The 26,895-nt window shown below is 39.5% G+C and overlaps 1 protein-coding gene and 1 long non-coding RNA gene across 3 annotated transcripts in view; both read left to right on the forward strand.

The window, feature by feature from the left end:
- Positions 1–3,258: 3,258 nt before the first annotated feature.
- Positions 3,259–23,370, forward strand: LOC139827923 (uncharacterized). 2 transcript variants are annotated; one of them, XR_011739061.1, is made up of 4 exons: positions 3,259–3,364; positions 14,632–14,774; positions 16,657–16,875; positions 23,031–23,370. It is a non-coding gene; the product is annotated as an uncharacterized lncRNA (long non-coding RNA). The 2 variants fall into 2 exon arrangements; XR_011739062.1 differs by having other exon boundaries at positions 16,657–16,795.
- Positions 23,371–24,516: 1,146 nt separating this feature from the next.
- The window catches only part of SH3D19 (SH3 domain containing 19), an 84,613-nt gene continuing 82,234 nt past the window's right edge, over positions 24,517–26,895 (forward strand). Inside the window, exon 1 of the mRNA XM_071807796.1 lies at positions 24,517–24,741. The gene's annotated coding sequence lies outside the window, so the exon portion shown is untranslated. The remainder of the gene's footprint in view (positions 24,742–26,895) is intronic.

Consider the following 26,895-nt stretch of genomic DNA (forward strand, 5'->3'; position numbering starts at 1 on the left):
AAATGATAAATTTACATGGATAGAATCCAGACACTTGGCTGGACTGGTAACTAATATAAATATTTATACAGATTGGAAATCAGTATGTTACCTTTAAGTGTCTGCTCTTTGACAAACATAAACAACTTACAAGATTTCATAATTTATCTTGATTGGTATTTCTTGATTTACCTGTTTCAAGACAACTCTTAAAACAAAATAAAGTTTGTTAAAGAAGTTATATAACAGGGTTAGGTAAAAAGACTTACCTTTGACCATTATGAATTAGTGATTTATGAGACAAACCAAAGTAAGTTCACTGCCCCTTTAGCAAAATAATTTTTCCTCTTTAAAACTAGATTGGTTATCTATGATACATTGTAAGGGCCTGACACTAATTTTAAGAGTACGTTAATTCTTTCTGCTCCAAAAGTCAGTCCACTCATAGTCTGTAATTTCTCATATGCAGTAAAATGGCACAGGTCAGCACTGCTATCAAAAGAAGTAATCTTACTTTCCTTCACCCTTTCTGTCTTCCCTTACACTACCATCTTCTCTGGTGAAAAAAAAAGAACTATGTAGCTGTTTAATAAATGAGATCAATTCTCTGATTCAGATTAAAATTACACCACACAAACACGCTTTTTTATGGTTAACTTTAACATGGATTGGTTCTTTGATCTCGTTCATCTGCCACCAAATAAATCCTTACTCTGGCACAGAGAGGGAGCAGCATGATGGCAGGAATGAGCTGGAGCACCGTAAATTAACATAAAGAATATGTGAAGCTGGAAGTATGATTCCAAAAATGTCTTTTAATGGATAGGTATCTAGAAACAATTGTGCTCTGTCCTATTGTTTGTGAGGTTTTTTATTTGGGAGCGTGTCTCTGAAGCACATGCTATAGTATTTCCTCTGCATTATCTGAGACTTTGCCTTTGTCCTCTTCAGATACTCTCTCTTTTTCTTTATGCTTTGAAAACACAGAGCTGAACCTTGGACTTGTGGTGTAAATTCTTCAAGCTGTGTACTTGAGGAGGAGGAGGGCAACTTATAACTTCTGTATAAAAAGAAAAAAAAAAGCACCTCCCTTCTCACAGGAAAAAGACAAAACCTCCTTCCTTCTCTGTAGGCTGCTTCTGTGGCAGAGTAGTTGGAAGACAGAAAATTTTTCAGTCTCTAATAGATTTCCTTTGGATTTGCTAAACTGTCGCTGTCAGCGAAGATTTACATCTGGACCATAGCAAACTGCTTACCTTTAAGAATATGGCTGAAGGGTATGTAACACAAATATATCTCTAGAGGACAAGTAGCACTAGACTCTTCAAAGGCTCAGTCTTCCTTTTCCAATTACGAATTATACTCCAAGGTCCAGGGGGAACCTTGGCCAAGAAGTACACAAAACATTTCTTAATGAAAATTAGGTTATCAGCATGATTCTGCTTTTCTGGTTATACAGACTGTGATTAGAGCGAACATGGTATTTAAGCAAACAGAGCCAAAGCTACTCTTCCATAACCTGTAACCTACACACATGTCACGTCATAGTCAATAGTGGAAAAACATTCACATTTTCTATCCCTTCCTCCTCAAAAGTCACCTCTGACACTCTGGATTTAATCATTTAATTATCTTGGATATTTTAAAAAACAGACTATTGTCAGTTAACCAGTAGGGAAAATTTTAGTAGACCATGATAGCACTATTGAACACTGGCTCTGCTATTAATACAAGGCCTCCTCCGAACTAATTACAATGCAATCTATGTAAATCCCCTAGAATAGCACTGGCTTATTAATAGCTACTCACTATTCTCCCTGTTTTCGTAACATGCCCTCTAGTTTTCACCCTCCCAAAGTCACACTTCTGTCTGCTTTCACCTCTGTCTGATTTCGTAAAACTTCCCACTTTGTCCTCCTGATAGACCATGTTTTTGGTAGACTCTCTAATCACCAAGCTACTGACTGGGAAATAGGTTACCTGCCATACAGGAAAATCCTGCAGTCTGTGTTGCATGAAGGGTATCTTCCAGATGTGAAATTGGACATACTGGAATTTATTTTTTTTTTTTCCTGAACTAACATGAATTTTCACCTGATGGAAATTGTTACTGAGGGAGGGAAAAAGAAAATGTCATACTGTACAAGCCCACTGCTTTCTGAATAGTACTACTGTCAAGCTTCATGCCTGGAAGATGCAGAGACACAACAGGCAGTGAAAGATAATGTAAGTCTGCATGTCTCTCTTATACCACCTAAAATACGATGAAATATTATTAAGTAGCATTCTTGTGTAAGTATAAGAATACTGATTTCCTCTATGAATGGACCAATACTAGACAGGAGATGAACCATTCAGGTGCTAGGCAAAAAATCTATATCAAATCAGAGAGTAATTCTTAGTAGTGTTTTGTTCGTCTGTACATCCTTTTTTGTTCCTGGCTTAGGTCTAGAATAAAGTGATTCTTCACCATTGTCAGATACTTTGTGAAGTCAGTAGGTGTTACATTCCACAGAGCAAATAAGAGACAGAGATAAGACTTGCAAAGGAGGACAGCTTCATATTGCATTTCTTGCAAATGATGTACAGAAAAAGGTTTCTGTTTCCTGGAAACTTACTTGGTTTTAATTGTTTACATTGTAGCTTAACTTCTCTTCAGAGTTTATGGCTAGCCCCTAAGAGTTGTAGGTATAAAATAGTTAATTGAGATAAGTGTTTGCTTAATCTTTTGAAAAAAAAAAAGTTTTTCAATTTTTTCCTAATAATTATTTTATTTATGCCAAATAAATAGTGCCAGAGAAAAGCTGGGCATTTATCTTTGTGTGAGAATAATTACTTCAAACTCTCACAGTGGACAGTTGGAGACTCTCAGAGATTGAGAGCAGTCAAGACAAAACCTCCAGTATGACTTCCAGCAAAATCATGGACATAAAACCCCATATTTTAAGGTCCCTCCTTGTTCTGCAAGGTATTCAGTAGGAAGTTTTACTGAAATCCTCAGCAATTTGCTGAATTAGAGGTCAGTGGCCATTGGAGATTTGGGTCAAATATCAGCATTAGTAGGTGCCTAAATTCTTTGAAATCAAGTCACCTTGAGATTTTTTCAAAAGCGTTTGGCAGGTGAGAAGTGCTCATAACCCTTTGTATTTAAAAAATCACTAGATGAAATGCATAGACAGCGTTAGGATCAAAGACCAGGCTCCAAGTCTGTTTCTCCCCCTTTGAAATCTGGTTCATACCTGCCAGCTAGTACAATCATGCTCCTCTTGCTTGCTCTTCCCAGGCTTCTGCTCTTTGCAGCATGGTACCCCAGCTTCAAAGGACTCCCTAGTTTCCCACTTTGTAGAAACCGATGGGTAAAAAGCGTTGATGCAAGGAAGGAAAGGTGAGTTTGAATTGCTTTCACTAAGTTAAAACTAATCCATGCTCTTTTATTTTGTAGGCAAATCGTCTATTAATGAACTATTTATAGGGCCAACAGCAGCTCCTCAGCAGATGTGTTTTGAAGACATCTCCCTTTGGTTCTTTCGAAGAGCAGTTTCTAGACTCTGAGTGCTAACTAAATCAAAATCTTCATTTGTAGCCCTAATTCGTACACTGAAATCTCCAGGGAGGACAGGATTGCAGTTCCACTCTCCTGTATTGCATAGCCCTTTAGCTAGTTCTAGGCAAGCTCCCTCCTTGCTCACTTCTTGGATGGCCTTTGTAAGGGGTTTAGTTCTCCCCATGCACTCCATGGAACACAGGTATGAATTTCACTCTACCATCTGAAAGTGAGGCAGTGCCACCACTGTTGGAAATCTGGCCATTAACTCTCTTGCTGAAGGCAAAATAAAGAACCAGAAATAATCAGAATTATAATTCAAGAGAAATTGTCTTTCAGCTGCCTTTTTTAGTGTGTTTCTGTTGTTTTGATTTTCCTATTTTTCCTTATATTTCTCTCCCCTAAATGAGATTCTGTAGTATTTTACTTGCATTAAGGGAAACTTTCATATGGTTGCCATCTACCTATACAAAGGAAAAGTAAATAATGCATAGTTAGTATCCTAAATAGACTGGATTATATCATGAGCTGTTATTAATTTTGAACTTGGACTGTTACAGTTCAAGAAATAGAGCCTAACTGTACAGCATGAGTTGTACATACTTGTCTCCGAGAAATCAGTTTGCGCATCCAAGAACTCATATATGAACAGAATGTAAGTTGCCAGATACTAGTGTCTTGAGATTCTTTATCATAAGAAATAATTTGTTCAAGTTCAAGCTTGACACCTTTGTTTAAAAAAAAATAATAATTTTTAGAGACAATGTCCTTTAACATATAGTCACTGGAAATTGTAATCCTGATGAAATTCAGTGTTTTTCATTTGTTGGCTTTGGCAGCTGTGCATTAGTAAAATAAATAAATTAAATAAACAGCAACATCTGTTCCAGTCACTAGAGGCTTATTGCTGGAGTTATCTGCATCAGATGGGAGGAGAAGCTCTAGTAGAAGAGCCCAGCTTTCCAGAGCAGAGATTAGTGGAGTCACTAGGAATAAATATGTGGATTTGTGTGACCTGTGGGAAATATCTCACCTGCCAAATGATGAAACTAACTAGTATTAAAGTCTGAAGTCCTCTAGCATCTATTCTGCATTATTCATATGAGTCAAAATCCCATTATATTCAAAGAGCTAATATGTTATCACTCTTTATCTTAATTTAACAAAACCTATGGTGTGGTTGAGAACCTAAGCCTGTAGGTCCAGGATACTTTATATATGAATATGAATATTATGAATGTGTATATATATGTACACATAATTCTTTACATGCATGTATGTGTGAACGAGACTGGATAATACACATATGACCTTACATGCTGTAGTCAAGGCACCTCCGTGTCTTGTTTTGGTAAACTAAGCAATAAATACATTGGAAAGTAAGACAAAGTGACCTAAAAATGCCTCAAGATTCAAACTCCATGAATCTCTCCATGAACCTGGGAGGGCTGCCAAAAAGTAGGTATTTTATGCAGGTATTCCTGTGCTAGTATCCACATCTGATAGGTTAATGAATGCTCTCTTAAAATTTTTAAAAAGGTGCGAAATAAATTCTTAGTCAGCCAGACACATGTAACTTGCCAACTCTGTGAAAATAATCTGGCAAAATAGTACACAGCTACAGCTGTAGGTAAAAAGGGGCAGAATGAACCAGAGTGTTTCACTTCCTTTATTGGAATCCAGAAACCCAAATGGAAGTTGCTTATCAGGGTTGCAACCATAGACAGAAATACATGCTAATAAATAAATATTAGAATTGGAAGGTAAACAAAATTGAAGTTTGTAGACTTCTGAAGATTATTGTGCTGCTGAAGTGCTATAATTGTGTAGTGCATGGTTGTTTCAATTGGCAAAATCATATTTCTGTGAAACTATTTCTATATTGAGTCCTAAGCACTTAAGAAAAAAAAAATATGGTATTAATCTGTTCTTAGCTGGAGCCTGAAAGTCAAAAGAGGGATTTTTTTTACAGAAATTGCTTCTGGGAAGTTGCCCACCTTCTTCTGGTTCTTGTGCAGACACCTCTTCGGAGCTAAACACAGCAATCAGAGACTCACAGAAACAGAATCGTTCAGGTTAGAAGGTGTCTCTGGAGGCCAGCTAGGCCAAGCTCCTGCTCAGAGCAGAGCCAAATAAATCAGGTTGCTCATGGTGTTTTCCAGTCCATCTTCAAATATTTCTAGGGATAGAGATTCCACAACATCTCTGGGCCCTTGTTCCAGTGTTTGACTGCACGCATGGTAAAAAAGTTGTTCTTGATACCTACTAGGAATTCTCTGTGTTTTAACATGCACCCTTTGCCTCTTGCCCTACCACTCTGCACCTTCAATAAAAGACAAAGGCACGCTGCTGACTCACATGTCCAACAGGACTTCCAGGTGCCTTTCTGCAGAATTGCTTTTTACTTAGCTGTTGTCCATCCTGCCCCATGAAGCTATTCCATACCTGACGCAGGACGTTGCATTTGCCCCTGTTAAACTTTATGAGGTTTCCATCAGCACATTTATTCAGGATGCAGAGGTCCTTTGAAATAGCAGCCCTGCCCTTCAGTGTAAGGGTCGTGCCCCCCAGTTTGGTGTCACTGAGAAACCTGCTGTGCAGGCAATCCATCCCATCATCCAGGTCTTTATTAAAGGTGTTAAACAGTATTTGCCCCAGTGTCCATCCCTGCCTGAAAGCACTGCCAGTAAGTGACGGGTAGTCGGATTTTGTAGCACTGATCACAGCCCCCTGGGCTCAGCCGTACAGCCAGCTGCAATGCCTGGCTTCCTACAAAAGGCAGCTGTCAGGGCCTTCCAATGAATATTCCCTTAATTTTAGTCAGTCTGTGGCATTGTTATTCTTGTAATATAAGCACTAGAAGGCTGTCAATGAAGTGATCTGGTTGCAGGTTTAAAGCAGCAAGGAAGCAGGAGGTAGTGGCAGTGTGAGGGACAGTATAATAACCAAAGCCTAGGAAGAGGTGTCGGAATGCCTTGCTAGATCACTGATCATTGCAACACAGGGATTATGAGGCAACAGTTAAAATGGGTTCAAAGGGGAGTAAATAAAATAGAGAACAAGTCCCATTGATTATAGTTGGTATTGAAAAAGGTATTCCTGGTGCTTTCTCTGACTCAGAAGGTTTCTGAACTGCTTATTGCTGTAGAGAGAAGTTAATTAAACTATTTTTGTCCTCTTCTTATAAGTATGTATTGTTAGCGACTGCAGAAGATGCGCTATCAGGCTGGGCAGACCCATCTGTATGAGCCATTATAGAGTACTTGACTTCCATCTCTTTTCACATTCAAAACATGAAAGTAGTAACAGGATAAGTGGTGGTTAGGTAGAACTTGAAGGAAAGAAGATGTTGACTTTGTTCTGATATGCAGGAGGAAGCTGAGAAGGTTGGGGGTTCCCACTTTCTTTTTCATCCTTTAGAAATATCAATTTATTGCGAGCAGCATGTGTGAAAGAGAAATGAGCAGAATATGGACTATTTAGAGTAATTGTTACAGCTCTGGGAAGAATTATATTTACCAGTTCTCCCTACTTTAAGCACTGAATGTCAGCCAAGTAAGTCAGATGGATATGTGTGGGTAAAAGGGCTATGTGGTAATTTGAAGGAACATGAGTATGCCAGCACAGTCTTCTTCAACTTTGTATGAGGTTGCTTTTCAGTTTTCAAATTATATCTCAGTCTAACAGGTAATTTTCAGACTTGCTGCAGTGAAAGTTGTTCACATGAAAGTATAGTGCAGACTGTATTTGATTACTAATTGGTTAGCATTTATCTCTCCACTTTTCTCAATTTTGTATTACTTCTGGCCTGGAAAGAACATCAGTAATAAGTGGACATCATAGAAACAGAAATGAGGAACTGAAGCATGAAGATATTTATTGTGTAATAACTAATTTTGATAATTGCAGCTGTTTGAAGTAAAAACATAAATGGTTCATATAAAGTAATTCTGGTTTTAAGAATAATAAGCTATGTGATTTAGTAGCACTGGGAACTAACTTCTTTAAAAGTTACTGTGGCTAATGCTTTATTCATGCTAATTTCATGCTGTTAAAACTCCACCAGCATTAGTGGAGTTAATTCAGATTTTCATTTACATAAATGCAAAGAAAGCTCAGCCTCAGTGATATTTTACATACTGGTTTAAGTATGCTTGAAACTGCTACACCCACTTAATTCCACATAAAAATAAACCTAATGCAGAGAGATCTAATTGTTCTTATTTCACGCTTAAACTTCTATGGCAAACAGCAGAACAATGATATACTGTTCTTTGACATTTTAGATTTGCAATATTTGTTGAACATTCAGAGGCTTTTTGGGCTGTATTTTTATCAATGAAAAGTCTGTGAAAACACTTAACTAAAAATTAACTTGCATTAACGTAATCCTGTCCACTAGCTTCCATAGATGATGGAAGTACTAACTGCCTGTATCAAAGGAAAGAAAAAGCATTTGATTTTTAAGACATAAATCAAGTCCTTAATTTCTTACTCTTTGATCAGCTTTGCTTATGCGGGCACTTAATCTGACCCCCTTTGCCATCTAATTTTCAACCTCTTTCCTTTCCCTCCCCTTAGTCTTTGAGCTTTAATCAAGGACAGAGTTTTTATTTATTTATTTATTTCCTCCAGAGACTTCTCATGTCTCATTCATTTTTCTCTCTAGTAAACGTTTAGAAACTCTGCTGCAATGTTAAACCATTAGGAAATACCCATTTCTTTTTTGTAGTTGTTGTTACTAGGCTGCCGCTCTATGGCCTTATGCATAAACTACAGTTTTAGTTGCACTGAAGTAAACTGTACTGGAGGAGTTTCTGGGAGTGTGTGATAGAATATCTATGTGCTTCACATTCTACAGTGAGAGTATGATTACCTTAGAGAGGACAAAGGAAAAGACTACCATTTCACTGGTAGACACCTACCAGCCTGATAAAATACATTACATACTATCGTTTTGATTATTAATGCTGTGCATACTGTATTACCCTAACATGTAATTTACCACTATGCTGCTTGCCCTGGCTGTCTAAAATAGTGCTATTTTGATTTGGAATTTCAAATAAGAGAATGTTCAGTCTTTTATGCCATAAAGCAAAAGGATATGCTTTCAAAATACTCTGGCTAAGAAATCAAGTACATGCTTAGACTGATACATGCCTGGTGCCTTTCGTAAATATGAAGTTTTGATGGTTTTGAATCTGTGCAATAACTAAGTCATGGAAATGAATCAAAGTGTGTTTTAAATGTAGGAGCTTATATGTAGCCAGAAACAGTGGTTTATAAATGGGTTAAAGGGACATCTAAACTTTTAGTCCGTTTTTTTTCACTTATGCAAGGTTGGAATATGCTGCTTGGTATTATATAAGACTATTTTCTTATCTGCTTCTGGAAAGAACTGCTTTCTGGACTACCATGAGCAAACTTTGGATTTGTCTGCCTGTAAGCACTTCTGCTTGAGTTTTTCAGTGTCAAGACCTTTTGCAGGCAAAACTCATGTTGAAGAGGGTGGGAATGGCACTGCATGTATGTATAGTATTATTCCTCACCCTTGGGCATTTTTGCATGTTTCCATTCAGAAAATGGAATAAAAGCAATCTTGAGATGTGTTCCCACCTTCATTTTTAGAACACCCAAGCAAGAGGAAAGCTCCAAGGTTAACTGAGATCTAATTTCTGGTAGCTGTTAACTTCTAAAAAACACAGCCCTTGGTTGATGTACTGTCAGTGACCATCAGTTACTACGTAAAATATTGTAAGGCCTTCAAAATGATACTATTTTCTCTACAATACCTACCATTTGAAAGCACTCTGAAAAATTATAGTCTAAAACAAAGGAAAATCATTCATTCAGGTGAATAAAAGAGGTCTTATTGGCCAGAGAAGACCAGTAGCTTGAAAACAAGCTCAAAATTTTTAATATATGATGTTTTCCTTTGAATATTCTCTTGTATGCACTCCTGGGTTTGCTGGAGGGCAAGGGGGGAGAAGGATTGTTAAAAATTAAAGAGCTTGCTCTTACTAAAATAAAAATCCAACATACAGTCATCATTGATTTAAACTAAAACAGGTGCTGACCTTTGGCCTTGTTAGTAACGTGGTACCAGAGAACATCTACAACATTTTAATATTTTGTGTTAATGTAGAATAATATTATAGCAAGGGACAAAACTTCTTAGAATAGTATTTTCCAGGATGTTCAGCCATAAAGCACCTTTGATTTCTAAACAGAACCTGCTGTTAGAAGTGCTAATTAGTTCTGCCGAGAAGGTTACAGTGCCTATGCCCTAATAAAGTGAACTGTGATACATAATAGGAGGCTCTGAATGCCCCAGTTGTATCCTTCCATTTACAAATATTGCAAGTAAAATTTACTGTGAGCAGGAGACTGAGAAAGAATGGGAGATCATAAAGCAATATAAAGCAGGAGCTCAGAAAGAAGTTGGATGAGAAACAGCTTGGGTATGGGAACTAAACCAATATAAAAGGAGATTTAAAATAACCTCATTTTCCAAAGTATCTCTATAGCAGTCATTGCAAGCAAGAGCAACATAAGAAGTGTGGCTTATAAACCATATGCTGGAGTTGCAAGTGACAATACTGAAATATAGTATCTTTGAAGAACAGAGATTCTGACCAAATAGCTAGAGGCTGGAATGCAAAAGAAAGTGAGGCTGCTTGAAGCATGATCTAAGTGCAAGATCCTTCTGAGGCAGCACAAGATCCTCCTCTGTAGCTTATTTGTTATAGCAAAAGCACTGAGGTCCCAGAGTACTGATCGGTGCTGTGTACAAACCCAGCAAGTGCTGCAGTGCAGCAGTCTGACACCTAACATGTCCAGCTGAAACACTCGAGTCTACCAGCAAAGCTAAAGGGTGAGACTTAAAGTAGGAGACAGTGAGAAAACATCAACAAATTTTCTGTTGGGTGGCACTGTGTCAGGTGTACACACAAGGAAACTATGTATGCAGAGGCATAGAGCTAGCAGAAGCCAGGTTATCTGTAGTTGCAAGAACTAACTAAACTCTTAAATCAACATAATAAATTGAACTGCAAACCAGACCAGATCCTGCAACAAACACAGTTTTTGAGCTGCTGTAATAAACTGCATAATTTCCTTCACATGGAGATACTAAAAATGTCAGTCTTGTACGAAGTGTTGTATTTCTTCCCCTGAAACTTTTGCATAACTTTGTTGCCGTTTACCATTTTTTTTCTCCTGCATTCTTCCTAAATGGTTAGAAATGCCAGTGCACTGTATTCCAGATATGGCTGTAATAGGGCTGCAACAGGGCTGTATAGAGGATTGTTTATGCTACTGAATTCCAGTATGATCCATGACTATTCTCAAAATACCACTGTTTCTTTGTTTTTACAATGGCATCATATAACAGGCCTGTATTTAGTTGCATACTTTTCACCTGACTGGTCTGGCTCTGCTTCTCAGACAGTAGGTGTCCAAAACTGACATGTTTTTTAAAACAAAATAACATGCTTCAATGTTTTAGAAATGTAAAAACATCTTAATACTACTGAATGATCCTGATGCTGAGGAAGGGACCTTTTCTTCCTTCTGCATCTAAATTTTTCACAGAGGGAAAACGCCTAGAAAACCAAACCAACCTTAGTGTCAAGACATAGAAATATAAATAAATGCTTTTATTATACTTTATCTTCTTTTCCTCTTCTTCTGCCTACTAGAAAACATATTCTGTGTATTTATTTTATCATAGTGCCCAGTTGATTTAGTTACATCCAGAATCCTGCTATGCCAAACAGAAAGTGCCTGGAGGCCCCAAATGCAGTTTTCCGAGTTTTCCTTTCCCTTGTCACTAAAGACCTTGGGTAGCACCATTGAACTAGCAAGGTTAGAGCCCTGGAGAGGCAGAATTAATGACCTGCTTTTGCCATCCCTGGTGAAATGCCATTTCTCTTTTCTGTGTTTCTGTTTCCTCATGCACTGTACTTCCTTTCTCTTGTTTTTTTTTTTTTTTTTTTTAATTGGCATTTGTAGCTTTGTATTGTGTTGGCTTTTTTCTGTGTTTGTTTTGACAGTAAGCTTTTCAGTGTAGGAACAGTGAATTTATACAGTACCTAACACAAAAGGGCCAAATCTGAGCTGGAAGCTCTTGGTGTCAATATAATCACATTATTAAATTCCTTAGCCCAGGTACTCCAGCTCACTTTATCACTTCATTTCACTAGATGTAGTTCCTCACAGCACTTCTTCCTTAGTAATATTCTGTTCTAGCAGGGATGAGCAGATCAGAAGGAGCAGGACACCCAATACCACCCTTGCGAAACAGCAGAGGCCATGGTCAGATCCAATTAAGAACAAAACTTAAGGGACAGTGAAGTTAGTTATTCCCTTCAGCTATCCAGTGCTCTGCCCTCTCTCACCTCAGACCAAGTTTTGCATTGAAATAATCTCCTGTCTTGATTTTCCCAATGTATTTAATTATCTGTACTGTTTGTACTATTTCTTTTCATGTTATGTCGAGTAAGCTGCCATTTCTTTTCCTGTTGGCTTGACTGCAAAAGTCTTATCCTGAATATGTACAGAATCTAGTACAGCCTTCAGGCAGTGGTGAATCTCCAATACTGTTATTTATAAAAGATATTTTGTGGACACTATACACACAGTAGTAGATTTATTGAAGTGTAAAGAGAAAAATTGCTCAATACAATGCAACACTTCAGGAACACATTTTGGTATAGCTCTCAATCACACACAAACATGAAGTTATACTGTCTGTCATAAAAGAATTGAATGTGATAAATTCTGTGAGCAGTATATTAAATCTAAGGCTCCAAAGCCAGCCACTTTCACTGTACCAGCTCCAGGAAGCTGGCTTGCTTTCCCTTTAGTCTTATATTAACAAATTTGGTGCTATATTTAACAAATTCCCATGAAATTATATGGGTGTTCTTTCTCTTCAAAACACAGCTTTTTGTAACTTCACTCTTTCATATTTTCTCTTCACATCCTAATAGATAAATATTCACACCTCAGAATTTCCCACAGTTGGCTTGAATTGGCAACTCTGTTGTTTATTAGAAGAAAGGCAAAGGACTGAAATGGAATGGCATTATTGCCCTATAAATGTGATCTCATCAAATCAATCCACAGGCCTGGAAAATTTGTAGTTCTTCCATTGAACTGCTTCAACTCTGGGTGTGTTTTGCAGATAATGTGAGGATTTACATGCCTGATCCAAAACCAGCTGAAGCTGGCAGAAAGATTCCATTGTTTTGACTGTAATTCTTTGGAGTATATGTCCTCATCTACTGATACAGATTAAAATAGGCATTCAGAAATACCTGTGCCAAGCTCCTGTTCCTTCCTCACTGCCAGATTACAACACAGGGAAAGCACTCATATTTCAGCTGTTTTTTATAAAAAAAACCCCATGTTTTTAATGAAAATGAGGAAACCCAGTTCTGATGTAGAGGGGAGCCTGCCAAATTAAGAAAACAGGGCAGCAGCCGAAAGACTACAGGAGAATTCTTACACTGCATGTCTAGAAGCAGAGGACGGAACTCACAGCCTGAGAAGATAAACAGGACCAGTTTTAAATTGCCTCTTCATTCCTCTAATTCTCAGTTGCTTGGCGGTCCAAACTGGCTTCCAACTGGTGCTCAAGTTCTGGCTCTGAGGGCTGCCACTTGTCATGTTTTGCAAGACACCTTAGAATAATCAGCCTTCATACTCTTTATACCTTTATTCTCCACTCAACAAGAACTCCACCTATTGCAGAACACTCCAACTGTCTTAATGGGTATAAAATGGGTAGAGCACATGTGAAGACATTTGAAGTGCACAAGAACTACTTCATTTTATTGACATGCCCTAAGTAATTTCTGTGAGGCTCACTTTCTAGGAAGGGCAGTGCTAGTACATCTGTGTCGTCACTGTTCCAGTTCATCACTGATTTTGCTCCTAAAAACAACAGGAGAAATACAGAAGACATGACACTGGAGGCTGTGGTGAAACCTTTGTAAAACTTCTTTGTGGTCAGAGTCTGGATCAGTGTGGACCATATGGGCTCATTATAAATGTGCTAGAATATTTATTATACAAAGAATAAATATAGAACCATAACTTTTTTAGCCAACAAAAGAGTAAACTGTGAGACAAGTGAGGAATTAATCAAATGTGTAGTTAACGGCACAAACATAAGAACAGCAATATTGAATGTAAGGCCAGGATTTCTGTGAAGTAACAGACATCTCAGTGTGTCTTTTCATTCTTTTCATTTCCTAGATGAAGGTAATAATGATTGGGAAGTGTTTGGGGCATTTAGAAGCCAGAAATAAACTACAATGTATAGCAAGTTTGTCCTGCCCTCCCTTTTCTACTGCTACCCCTTGCTTCATGACTCTCTTGCTTCCACCTCCCTGTTCCTTAAAAGTGCTTTTCCTCATTAGTGATCATGTCACAGCCCTTCACCAATGAAAGGTCTTACAAGATAGTCCCTCTGGATGGTTTCTGATTTTACTATTTCTCTTGATTCCTCACTACCATTTAATAAAATTGATACTTCTGGTAGCCTGACAATTTCCTGCTTGAAATAATAAGCTTTCAAATAGCATGTGTGTATTAGGCAGGCTGACTGAAGACAGACATAGTATGAGAACTGGGAGGCCTTTTAATGAATATTTTGAATATAAGAAGAATCATGTGGTAGGAGTCTAGAAACAAGACATTAGACAAACCAAAAATTAAGTCCAATGGGCATCATTTTAAAACATTTTTACTTGGTTCAATAGAATCTGTTCTATTTTCTTTCTCAGGAGTGCTGTGGACTTCTATTTTTCCTATTTCTTCTTGGCTCACTCTTTGTATTCTGATACCACTTCGCACAGAAAAAGATTACCTCTTGGACAGTTCAGTTACACACACTGCTCAAGTCAGCCGGACAAGGAAGAATGGTAATACAAACTGTCCATCCTTTCAACGTGATTTGGATTACACTGCAGAAATTACATGTCAATATTGGATAGAACTGTATGGAGGATATACACAAGAAATATAGGGTTATATATGGACATGATTTGTCATTCCCCTCTTGACACCACTCACTCTACATGCCTGTTCTTTATTTATAGGCAGGAAGCATGCTGACATTTCAATATTCCTTCAGCTCAACTGTTCAGAGTACAGTCACAGCAAGAAAAGCACCATGTGTAACCATAAATAGCCTGAGATTAATTTCACTGGATTTTCCAAGAATTTAATTTCAAATTGAAAGGTAAGCCACAATGCTAATTTTATAGGAGTTTTGAAAAGGGGAGATCAAATTTTAGGCTTTTTTTTAAGGTGTATAAATGGCAATCATAAGGTAATGAAGAGACTGGAAAATGACATACAAAATTCCCTTTACGTTTTAGTAGTAATTACAGGAGACAACAGATGCTGTCCTGTCATGCAACATAATGTTTTACTTTATCTAGTTCTGGGCTTTAATTATATCAGTAGGGCCAAAAGTCAATCTTAGCTTATTTCTAGTAATTGTGTCTTCATTACTGACAGAAACAGGAATGATCCTGTATACACAAACACATTCAGATGTGTGACACAAATAGAAGTTGTGCTATTGTAATTAGAAGGATGAAAAAAAGTGTATGAATTCAATTAGGCTTCAGTTAATTTCATTAATATGCCAGGGTACTGTGATCATGGGCACAGAAGTATCTTAACAGTGATGATTTTCCATCTCTCCTGCCCCCTTTGAATATATTTTGTCATACATTAGTAAATCATGAAAATTTATAGTTGTCCCATGAAAGTTTTGACGTGGTAATAATGCAGAATGAATAGGATACTTCTGCTAGTAGAAGATTAAGAATGTAAAAGTATTTCAGACTACGTGATATGGAGATTACATTTTGCAAATACAATATATTGGTATTTCAAGATAGCAAGAACCATTGCACTCAAGCAAAAATTCACTTCCTGTGGAGAACTTGTTTTTAAACTCTCCAGGCAGAAACCAGGCCAAATACCAGAAAAAGAATCAGAATGGAAACACTCAAGCATGTCACTTTTCCAGTTGTTAACACACCAGGTGTAATGTTAGCAAACATGAGTCTGTCTAGCATTAAGCAGTAACTTTTTTTTTCAACAAGACATTTTTCATCAAGAAGCAAAAATGAAAGTCCTGCTAGACTCTCTGGTTCAGCCAACATTATGTCAATATTGTTGGGCTTCAGTTGCTAACAACTAGCAAGCTGGAGAATTAATAACCAGACTTAAGTTGCCACCATTTACTAATGAGGCTGGAACGTGACCTGCACACCTAACCAGCCATGAATAAAAAAGAAAAAGCTCAAAGCTCATTTACAACTGTCAAACTAAAGCATTGTCTTTACTGCTAATCCAAAAAAGGATGAGCTCTAGTGCTGCAGCCATATATCAACATTCAGCCAGTGTAAGCATCAGAGTAAAACAAGAGGCAATTTACTCCAGAAATTCTCAATATCTGTTTTCCTTTCGCCATAAATGTTTCTAATGTCATGCCCTGGGACTAGACGATAAACCTATATTAATCCCCTTGGAAGGCTGTATTTCCTCTAATTGTGTGAGATGGGACCAAGGTTTTATCTGCATATTTTACATTTTCCTTTTGCAAATTTTTGCATTCCTTTCTCAGTCTTAAATCTCTGCTTTGCCAGTAATAATCGTGTATGCCAGAACTATTCAGCAGTAGAAAATGCCATATGTTGCTGCATAGATCAAACACAGAGAATAGAGTAACCCACCTCCTTTATATGCATCCCTATAATGTAGACAAAAGCAAGGGCGTACTGTAGATTTTATAGCTGAATTCTAGAGCAAAAACTGTCTTTTAATTATACTTTCCATGAAATCAGAACATGTCACTTGTTCTCTCTCAACTTGAAGGAAGTCTAAAATTGCTGTGCAAATACAAATTCAAGGCATGACCACATCCATATATTTTCAGAATATAAAGACTGTGTTGCGATCCTGAAGGTTTTATGGAATAAAGTTCTCTCTGAGAGGGCTGCTTCAGGACTGATAGGTTGTTCCTGGCTCCAGCATAGTGCTGAACACACAGCTTTTGTGAAAGCATCCCAGAAACTGATTTTGACACTCTTTTCCTTATTTTCCAGACCATTGAACTCTTATAGATTGGGAATTGAACACTGTGGCTTCTGGCTTTTAGACAGCATCGAAAGAAGGGGAGTTCACAGTAGATATAAAAGATTTCTTTCTGTGAAGCAGCTCCTGAACTGATCAAGTTAACTTGAGGTAAGCATTTAGGAGATCTTGTCCATAAAAACAATTTATTCGGTCAATGGGAACAGCCAGAAAGAGCGTAGAAAGCAGAGGTGAGTGCATCTGGAATCCTTTTTTCCCTACTAATTCCTGGATGCCACTTCCTGTCCTTGGAAACAACAAAAACCTGTGTAAATTGGAATGAGGCCCTTTTCAGAGACAGGAGGAGTAGCCCACTCCTCCTCCCAGGGTGTAAAAGCCCAGGAAATTCTGCCCAGGCTTTTCTCTTCCTTTCATGCTTTCCACATTCCTAGATCTTTCTGCTCAGCAGTCCCTTGAAGAACGTGGTATTTCCTTTGAACTAATGAAGTTGCAAAAAGCTGTAAGATTTGGACTGAAAGGGCTATTCCTCTGTGATGAAAGAATGCAGTTTCTTCCTGGGTAAAGGAATAAACATTGTGAAGAATAAACAGAATGAGTAGCTGCAGTCCAAGGAAGGCAGAGGTTTCCGGCAGGCTAGAGGAGTTACAATATATACGCATTGGGAAAGAGGAGGAGAGCCTGTGGTGACATAAAATGTTACACAGAAGATGTGAGGGAAGCCTAAAAAAGTTTGAAAATCATGCCTTAGGGAAAATCTGAGTTTTCAGCTGAGAACTGTTGTATACAGATCTCACTCAACAACTGGCTAGAATAAAACTCTGATGTGAGGTGTGAGTTTTCTGAGAGAAACTGTCCATGCAACACAGGATTTTGCCAAGTGTCTTGCAAAAATGCTGCTGACCTTCATCAGTCCAGACATCACTGGGAACTCCAGACATTTGGCAGACATTTGGTTTTCACTTATGTAACTAAAACAGAGGAAATTTAGTTACTGTTGTACCATTGCATTATAAACTTTGTGTTTTTTTAATCACATGAATCTTTTTCTTTTGAATGACACAATCCTATTATTATTCTTGGTAATGCAGAAAAGAAATCTGAACCTAGTGAATGAGTGTATGGAGATGCAAAGTAATAAGGAAGTGAAAAAATAGGATAAGGCCTCTGTTGTTGGACTATGCTGCTAACAAAACATCAAAGGGTTCAGCAAGAGGTCTGTCACTGACAGTAAAAACACAAGATTGTTTTGCAGTAGCATTGTATGAATAACGTGACTATTTCTGGGAGTCAGAAAAAAAGAGTAGTTCTGCAGCTCGCATTTTCATCTATCTAAATCATATAGGTATCTCCTTGATGACTCATGAGTTGTCAGCTCAGACACTACAGCTGTTTAAAGAAGTAAGTATGTATAACTGGAGTGCAGGACCCCTAAAACCTACCAAAACAGGTTATTGCAAGCATGAGTGTGAAATACGTAAAGCCCCTGGTTGATGTCAAGCCTTAAACCTCTTTAAAGTCAGTATGGAGGCCTGGATGATGAGGATGCTCATCATCATCTATTCTCCTATTGACATATGATGATTAGAGTAAGGGTTGTGGTATAAAATTGAAAAAGACAGGATTGATACTATCATGTAGAATTTTTTTTTCCCCCTTAATTGCTACTGAGGTATGCAGGTCTTTCCTTATCAGATAAATCAAAATTCAGTGTCTGAGAAACACTCCTATATCTTGCATCACACTTGTCTGGCTGGCTTAAAATAAGCAGGTGTCATCCAGACTTTCTCAAGGGTCCTAGCCAAGAACTCAATCAAATCTGTCAAATTGTTTTTCCTTTCTTCAGCTTTTATAAAAATCAAATTGTTTTAAGAAGCTGTGTGTTGTTGAATGTATGACTGAAAGATATCTGTAACAGATCAAAATAATTTTTTAAAGTTGGAAACTCATCATATTCTCTTCGTAATAATCTATTTTGAATTTTTGAAAAACTTCCACATTAAACGTGTTTTTTCCATTAGCAAACACATGTTAATGTAACTAGACTGTTACAACCTTGTTAATATTAAATTTTTCAGCAGTGAACTCACAAATTAATAATTATCATACAATTATTTAATTGCGGAATTACCCCATTGCTGAATATTAACATACCTTTGTGAACACTTCCTGCAAGTGTGGACTGTGTCAATTCTCAGCACAAGAAAAACATGACAGAATGCCTGACTGATGGGGAAAGGGAAAAAAAAAAAAGGAGACTGCAAATTTTTGTATTGAACTGAGAAGATTATCCACCTGTATGTCACATATATTTTCAGTGAAAGGCAGTTTACAAGCATTTCATGGCAGAAGAGCAGAATAAAACAAAATCAGAGCTACTCATATCTGTAGCCAATTTCAGTACCATAAGAAACTTCTATATTTACTGCAATGGACAAGTTTATGACCCCGCTTCACCTTTTGAAAATTCTTTAGGACTCTCTTTGCTGTCTTCCATAAGTTTTTCCTTTGTCGGCTCTTTGCACTGAATTGCAAACTGCAGCAGAAAAGCTGGGCTCTCATCCTGGGGCTAGTGTTGTATATTCTCAGGTATTAGACTTGCGTGTGTCCAATGTGATAATACTTCTTACATCATGCTGTTGCCAGCTCACTTAGCACAACATCAACACTGTTCACTGATAACTCTGTGGTTATAGAGCAAACATTAATACTTCAGGACTCAAACTACGAATCAATGTGGCCTTGACAGCCTCTCTTTCTAAGAAACGTTTAGCTCTGAACCAGCTCTTTTCCCTTCCATATTTCCTCACATTTTTTCTACATATTTTCCTTATTCTCTTTAATCCTGAAGACAGTAGAATGAGATATATTTATTATCCTGCAAGTGATAATACTAGTAAAGGAGAAAAATAATCTTTAGAGATGTTTGTTAACGAGACAGGAGTAGAAAGGGTGCTATTAGTCCACAGAAGCTGGAAAACAGCAAAAGTAACCAAAATATTTCTAAATATAATTTAGAAATTAACAACTGTAAGAATCTCCCTCTGAATAGGTTTTCCCCACTTGGCTGCCAGTTTTTGATCTTTTGAAATTATTGCATTTGCTGCTTTCATGCGGAGATCCTTCTCATTTTTTGAGACCAGTCTCAAAATCCCTAGTTTTGTGTAAAGGTAATTTGCCAGTGTTTCAATAAGAAAGGTCCTTATTCAAGACAATCAATAATCTTCTATTTTAATCATCTTCACTCACCATAAAACCATCTACCTTGTCATCATGCCGATCTGCTGGGAGTCACAAGCAGCTGTAACAATGCAAGGAGAACCTGGAGATGTTTCAGGAAGCAGGAAGCCTGCAATCTCCTGATATGTCATTCTCCAGCTATGCTGAAATCCACTGGATCAGCTGAACACAAATGGAGATCAAATTATCAGATCTTGACCCTCAGCATCGTCAGCCTCCTATACTGGCTATGTTGCCAATATATTCGTCTATTGAACAAGACCCTTGTTGTTTTTACTCGGAACAAAAATAATGTTGCCATGTCCAAAGGCTATAGTTTCCCTTTTGAAAATACTCTTTTTCATCCTTTGCATTTTTTAAAATCCTTTGTCTGCATTCTTTTGTGGTCTGAGGCTCCTGTATCTCGGCCAAACACTGGTACATTCATTGCAGGCTTCAGCTGCTTTGCAGAACCTGAACAAACATCGAGGCTACACGGACAACTTCAGTTAAGCTGTTCTATAGAGCTGATATTTTTGTTGAAAAACAGTGTCTTTTTGCAAGACCAAACAAAGTGGCAATTCCAGGGATGCAAATCAGAACCAAATACTTTAAATATAATAACTGCCAAGGCAACTAATTGTAAGCATTCAGCAGAGAGTACAAAGACCCATTTACCTAGTGTTTCCTTCTTTTACTCTATCTTTGTGAAATTCCAAGTTATGTACATTACAGCAAAGATGCATATGATAAAGTAGAATTTCAGTGAGAAATATCCAGATTTTAACAACCAAATTGCAGACTTTTTAAGACAGTAAGGTTTGTTTTCTTGCAGAAATGTAGCTATGAAAACATACAAAAGTCTTTTTATTCCTACGCACATGTACACAGCAGAGATTCTCACTGAAGTACAAGAATGTAATTATTTTTCCTTCACCCTGCTTGTAAGACACAAATACATTGTACTTTATGAAGGGCTTTAGAGCAGCATATGCCACATGCTGATGTGTTCATCTCAACTACTTGAGATTACAGCAAGTACTCTGCTGCTTTTTTTGTTTGTTTGTTTTATTAAACTTCTGCAACTTGCTTCTACATGTACTTTTTCTTCCCCTTTTATTTCTTTTTGATAATTTCTACCACTGTATTTCCTGAAAAGTAAAAGAGAAGCTTCATTCCTTGACTTTCTGGACAGAATTTCCCACATGGCTTTAATTTCTGCTGCACTTGAAATGTTTGGGTCCAATTCATCCCCCCCTTCTCTCATTTCCTTCTTCCCCTGGGCCCAGCAACCCAGCAGAAGTCGTGGGTTTTTGTGTATGCTCCAATCTGAGCCAAATTATCACAAATTACTTTGTCTGGCCTAGGCTATTATTAGACCAGCCAGCAACTGTGGCTCTTTTGATTATTTCAACAGCTGGTTTTGTTGCTTGTCTAAAGACCCAAAAGCACAGTTCTCTCCTCCCCCTAGAAACTGCTTACCCAGATAAAGGGCCGTGTCAGGACCTGTTCCAAGACAGCAAAGGTGAATCTGCCATTGCTGCTCAGGAACGTTCTGTCAGAGCCCCATCTGTCTCCTGCAGACTTGTTAAAGCCTACCTCCTTCCTAGGTACCTCCCTTAATTACACACCTTCATCAGGTATCAAGCCAGTGATGTGTTGCTGCATTTGACAGAAAACCCTAAAGATTGAAAATACCAACATGAACTAGAAGTGAGGCACAGCTCACAGTTGGAGTATGGATGAGTGCATCTGGCAAGCACTCACTAGAAAGGAATTACTTGTAAGAAATTAAGCTCTAGACATCCACCCACCATCTCTACTCCCTTAGAGTCCTTGCGTACTAGCAGATTTTGCAGCTGAGAGAAGTGAAGAGTATGTGGACATACCACATTACACATTCCTGTATATTACCCTACATACACTTGTTCTACAGGCATTTAAAACCTAAAAACCACCTCTAAGTTTGAATGCTTGTGGCGTTTGTGTACTGGGAATGTGAGTACACCTACAGACAACGTACCCTGTAGAGTTCTAGCTACTGGCAAGCAACCTGCTTTTGGAGGCAATGCACATGACTGATTTTGTTTTTTTCAATAAATGTTCTCGAAATATGATTCAAGTATTTAATGCAATGCTGCTTTGCATTTTGATTTTGTTTAAATGCTGGGAACTTTTACTTGTTTCCAGTAGTATTGATTGGAGACTGTTTCCAGTACTGTTTCTAGTAGTATATTGGTTGTTGCTACTTGAATCTTGTATCCATGTATGAATTTTGTCTTAGTTTGATCTCTTCCTTTCTGGGGAAATTTGTCATCAATCAGTTCCAGGCATTTCTGGAACAGCTCCTCTAGCTCTAAAACTGAGTCCCTGTCCTGAGTACATTTCCCGCTGGTAGAGCTTGGTACATGGCCAACCAATTGCTTCAGAGACTTCATAACTTGGGGCTTTCATTTTTAAGTAGAACTTTCCTTGTGAAAGCTAAGGAACTCTTGATGATCATCAACATGAAATACTCATGATCCTTCCATACTGTATTGTTTGAGATTTTGGAGAATGTTTTCTTAGCCATAGCTGGAATTACTCCGTTCAGCATGTTTTTCTTAGGCCCAGGAACTCTTCAAATGTATTTTTCAGTTTTATATGGTTGGAAGACTCTGTGTTAATTTCATCAACAGCAACAAAAGAAGTTTTAATTCAATTCCTTATGTATTATGTTCTATGGTATATTTCTGTTTTTTCCTTGATAATTTGCTTGATAAAATAGGATGCTTTCTTTCCTTCCCCCCGCCCCCAGCCATAGTGAAACACTTAGTATAAAAGGAGATATTCAGGAAGTGGGGAAAACAGATGGACTTTTTTGTTCTTTGTGGTTAGTGGGGTTTAAGAGCTGAATACAGGTGCTGCATTTTGGCTCCACAGCAAAGAACCAGAATAGACATACTGTTTTTTTTGTTGTTGTGGTTTTTTGTTTGTTTGTGTGTTTTGCTTTTTTATGGGGTGTGTGTGTTTGTTTTTGTTTTGTTTTGTTTTTCTTTTTTGTTTTTCTCTTACAGGGGAGATTCTCTTTGTCTCACTCACACGTGTGCGTACCAGTGACTTCCCTGTCTTCTGTTCTTCCTCATACTTTCTGCATTGGAACTTTTTTGCATGTGTTTTTTTGTTGCAGGTGAGGCTTTGCAGCACCTGGCAGCAGTGCTCCACTGAGGGGCTTTGCATCCAGTTTAGATGACGTGCAAGGCATGCTGATCTTGCATTTTAGTTTGTGAGGTAAGATCCTTTGACTACTATGCAATCCACCCGTGCAGAGGTCATCTGAAGCATGAGGCTTCAGGGAACACATACCTGTGGTGGAAGGTTTGATTTATCTGTTATATAGTGCTGCTGTAGCTACAGTTTTATGACTAGCTTATGTTCCTTTATACTATAAAGCCTTATGTCCTTCTAAAGTGTAACTCTTATGACCCTTGAACAATAAACATTCCAGTGAAAAAATCCTTCTGTTAAGGAACAATGATTGTAAAGTCAGGCACTGAAACACTAAGAAAGGTATAGGCATTCATTTGTATTCACATACTGTGATATATTTTTCAACCTGCATGATCTGCTTTATTCAGTGTATGAAGTAGACAGTACTTAGTGGGTCAGCACAGATATTGCTCAACATTAGGATTACTCTATGTTTTGTTGTATGTTCCAGATCTAATTTGTGGTTGCATGCTTTTATTTACTGTCCCTTATTCACCTGCTCTGAAGCTGAATTTAACTTCCTTATACTTTTTTCTTAAGTGGTGCCTAATGTGGACTCATCTGTAAAAACGTTTATGGCTTGGTTTTACAGTAAATATATGGAATGAAGAAATGATATCATATCAATTATAGATATGGGCAACTGAGCCGGAGGAAAAAAAAAAAGCTAAAACTACAGCTGACTTCTACTTGTCCCACTTGAAACATGGCCAGACTTTTCATATCGCATCTGCACTGTGTGTACCTCACCAATTTCAAGTGTGTCCATAAGATTACTTCTCCTTAAGTAGTTTAAACCACCCTAAGGAGCCCCACGCCAAGAAATACATCCTCCTGGCCGCGAATTACCGCCGGCCGCCGTCTGACCGCCTGCCTTCCCTCAGCCCAGGGGCCACCCAGGGCCCAGCTCGGCCGGGCCGGGCTGCTGCTCTACCTGGCAGCACCCCCCGGCGTTTCGGCCCGCTCACAGGAGCTGCCTGTGTCCCCTCCTGACCCTCGCCGTGAGGGAGGAAGCCCCCAGCCCCTGGCCTCAGCACAAGGCTGCTCGGGGTCACACGGCCCCCGCTCAGTGCCGGCGGTGACGCCCCGGCGGAGCCGAGCCCGGCTCGGCCCGAGCCCGCCATCCCAGCTCAGCCCCACGGGGCACGGCGAGCTGCCCGCCGCAGCGGAGCGCTGCCCGGCGGCGACCGCCAGGTACCTCCCCCCGCCGCCACCGCCTCCTCCTCCGCCCCCTTTTGTGGCCGTGCCAGGCGGCCGCCGGGTTTCCTGCTGACGCCGGAGAGCCGCGGGTGGGCAGGAAAGGCCGCCACTGGCTCCCGCCTTGTCCCCGTTCGCCCCGCCAGTAGCAGCGTGGAGCGGCCCGAGCTGCGAGCTCGCCGGGAGAAGCCGGGCGGTGAGGGCGCAGGTGCGGGGCAGGCCCGGGCGGCCGCACTGAGGGGACGCGCCGGCCTCGCCCAGCAGCAGAGTGGAAAGCCCCCGGCCGCGGGCCGGTATGGCAGCCCCCGCTTTTTGAATGCGTTCAGCCGCCCCCCCGCCACCAATGGCCGAAGCCTGGAGGCTGGAGGAGGACGAGGAGGAGCTGCGGGAGCTCGGCAGGAGGCACCGGAGGGTCGCCCTGGGCTCGGCAGCAGGTGAGGGGCGGGCGCGCGGCGGGCCGTGGCGTCGCTCGCTTTGGGCCGGGCCTGGATTCCTGTCAGGGGCTGGGCGGCCTCGGTGGTGCCGCCCCGGCCTCTGCCCCCTCGGGTCAGCTCAGGTGCACCCGAGCCGCGGGCCGGCACGAGCCGCAGGTATGTCCAGCTCATGGGCTCTGCTGCCTGAGGCTCAGCCCCAGAGCCTGTGCCCTCTCACAGCTGATGCTAAGACGGGCGTGCGCTGCCCACCAGAGACACGTCCAGACGCTTAGGGTGCTGTATCAGGAAATAAAATACTGCTTTTTTTCTTGAAAGTACCAAGGTAGAGGAACACCTTGATATCAAAGTTCTCCACATGTAACCACCTGTGTGTGGGTATGGACAGCAGGCCTTGGCAAACAAGAGGCAAGAACTGGTGTGTAGGAGAAGGCATAGGGATGGGAACTTGGGAGCAAGCAGATTGGTACAGCCCAATAGAGGGACTTGGAGGCCACAATACGCTTTTATTTGAAATGACGAAATCCAGTGGACCCTGGTAGCAATTGAAAGTATTTAATTCAGACATCATCGTTAATTGAAGGGCAATGCATATATTGCTTTTCTGTAGTCACTGAGGTGTGAATGTAGGCTTTCTTTTTCTGTCAATGTAAAATTCTCTCTAGAATGAATCATTTTCCTAAGGTCTGTTTCTAGGGGAACTACAGGCACACTGCATATTTAAAGTTGAATTCCAATGATTCTGATTTTTAATTATTATGATACAACTTTAACAATGTAGTAACTTATACAATTCACGTGGTTTTGCATGCATTTGAGCAACAAGAACTTGAGTGGCCCCTCGTAGATGACAAAAGCACAGCAATTTGAGGGATGCAGAGGAAAATTTGCAACATGCAGGCCCTGTGGATTTCAGCCTGTGGCTTCCAGTGACCCTGGTTGTGTCACTGCATTTCTGGGCAGGTGCAGGATTAGCAGGAGCCTATTGAAATCATTGTGGCTTGACCTGTGTGCAGGGTTTCGCCTTGTCTCGGGTAGGGTACAAAAAAATAGTGTTGGTTCTTGTACGGTTTCTCCAATTGCTAAATGTTCGAGCTGCTAGTTACAATGTGTGGTTTTTAAGGGTGTTTCTTTGGGAGATTTCTATTAGTGGAAAACATAATTATTGCTACAGTTGGTATATGTATATACTCTTTGCCTTCTTGTGGAACATAGCTTGCACCTGGAGTTTGCCTTTGGGGAAATGCTATGAATCAGTAATAAAGGGCCTGTATGCTTTCCTAGTTTTTGTTATTATTTTGCCCTGACAACCTCCTTTGAAATGGGCCTAACACTGCTTACCTTACTAGTGTAAAGTATGTGTGAATGACTGGCATTCTGCTTTAGTTGTCTCACCCATCTTTCCATCTGTTTGCAAGACTCTACAGTGGAAAATGGCACAAAGGTTCCCAGCAGAGCATTCTTAAGGCAACCATGAAGAATATCACCCAAGGTGGATGAGCTACCTCTTCTTCCCTTACTTGACAATTCTCTTATGCCTTAATTTACAAGTCTATTGAAAAGAAGTGCTTTTTTCATGTAATATGCAGTTATACTGTCAAAATGGTAATGTAAATAGGTGTTAAATAAGCCTGTTGGATGTTTTTGCAGGGTTTAGGAAAAGCTGTAGTTGCATCTTAGCAGACTGTCAATTTAGGCCTATCAGTCTGTCAAACTAATGGTAAATGTGAGCAACTTGAATTTACAGTATGTTCAGCTTATGCATAAATGTGCATAAGAGCGGTTGCTTACCTTTGTCCTGCACGTACAAGGCGTGTATGCCAAGTGGTAGTTGGAAGGTAAAAGTTCACAAGTGCTTCTGACTTAGTAAATGCTCAGACATGTAATTATCACTGTTTTATTGGAGGACCAGAACACAGGAGATGGTGAAAAGAAGAAGTATTTTCCCTTGAAGCTAGTCACAGTTGTGGCACATCAGGTACTGTAGGATAAAGCCAGGTAAACTCATCTAACAGCTTGCTGCTGCTAGAGGTGTGTGGTCTCTTTCATGGATGTGAACTCCTGCTCTCTCCCATATGCCAGCTCTGCTACTTGTCCAGCCTCTTGGTGAGTGAAGGGACAAAAGCTGTGGTTTGGTGGCAGCCTGGGCTGATCTAC

The sequence above is a fragment of the Patagioenas fasciata genome, chromosome 4 (genome assembly GCF_037038585.1).
Source record: "Patagioenas fasciata isolate bPatFas1 chromosome 4, bPatFas1.hap1, whole genome shotgun sequence".
Lineage (NCBI taxonomy): Eukaryota > Metazoa > Chordata > Aves > Columbiformes > Columbidae > Patagioenas > Patagioenas fasciata.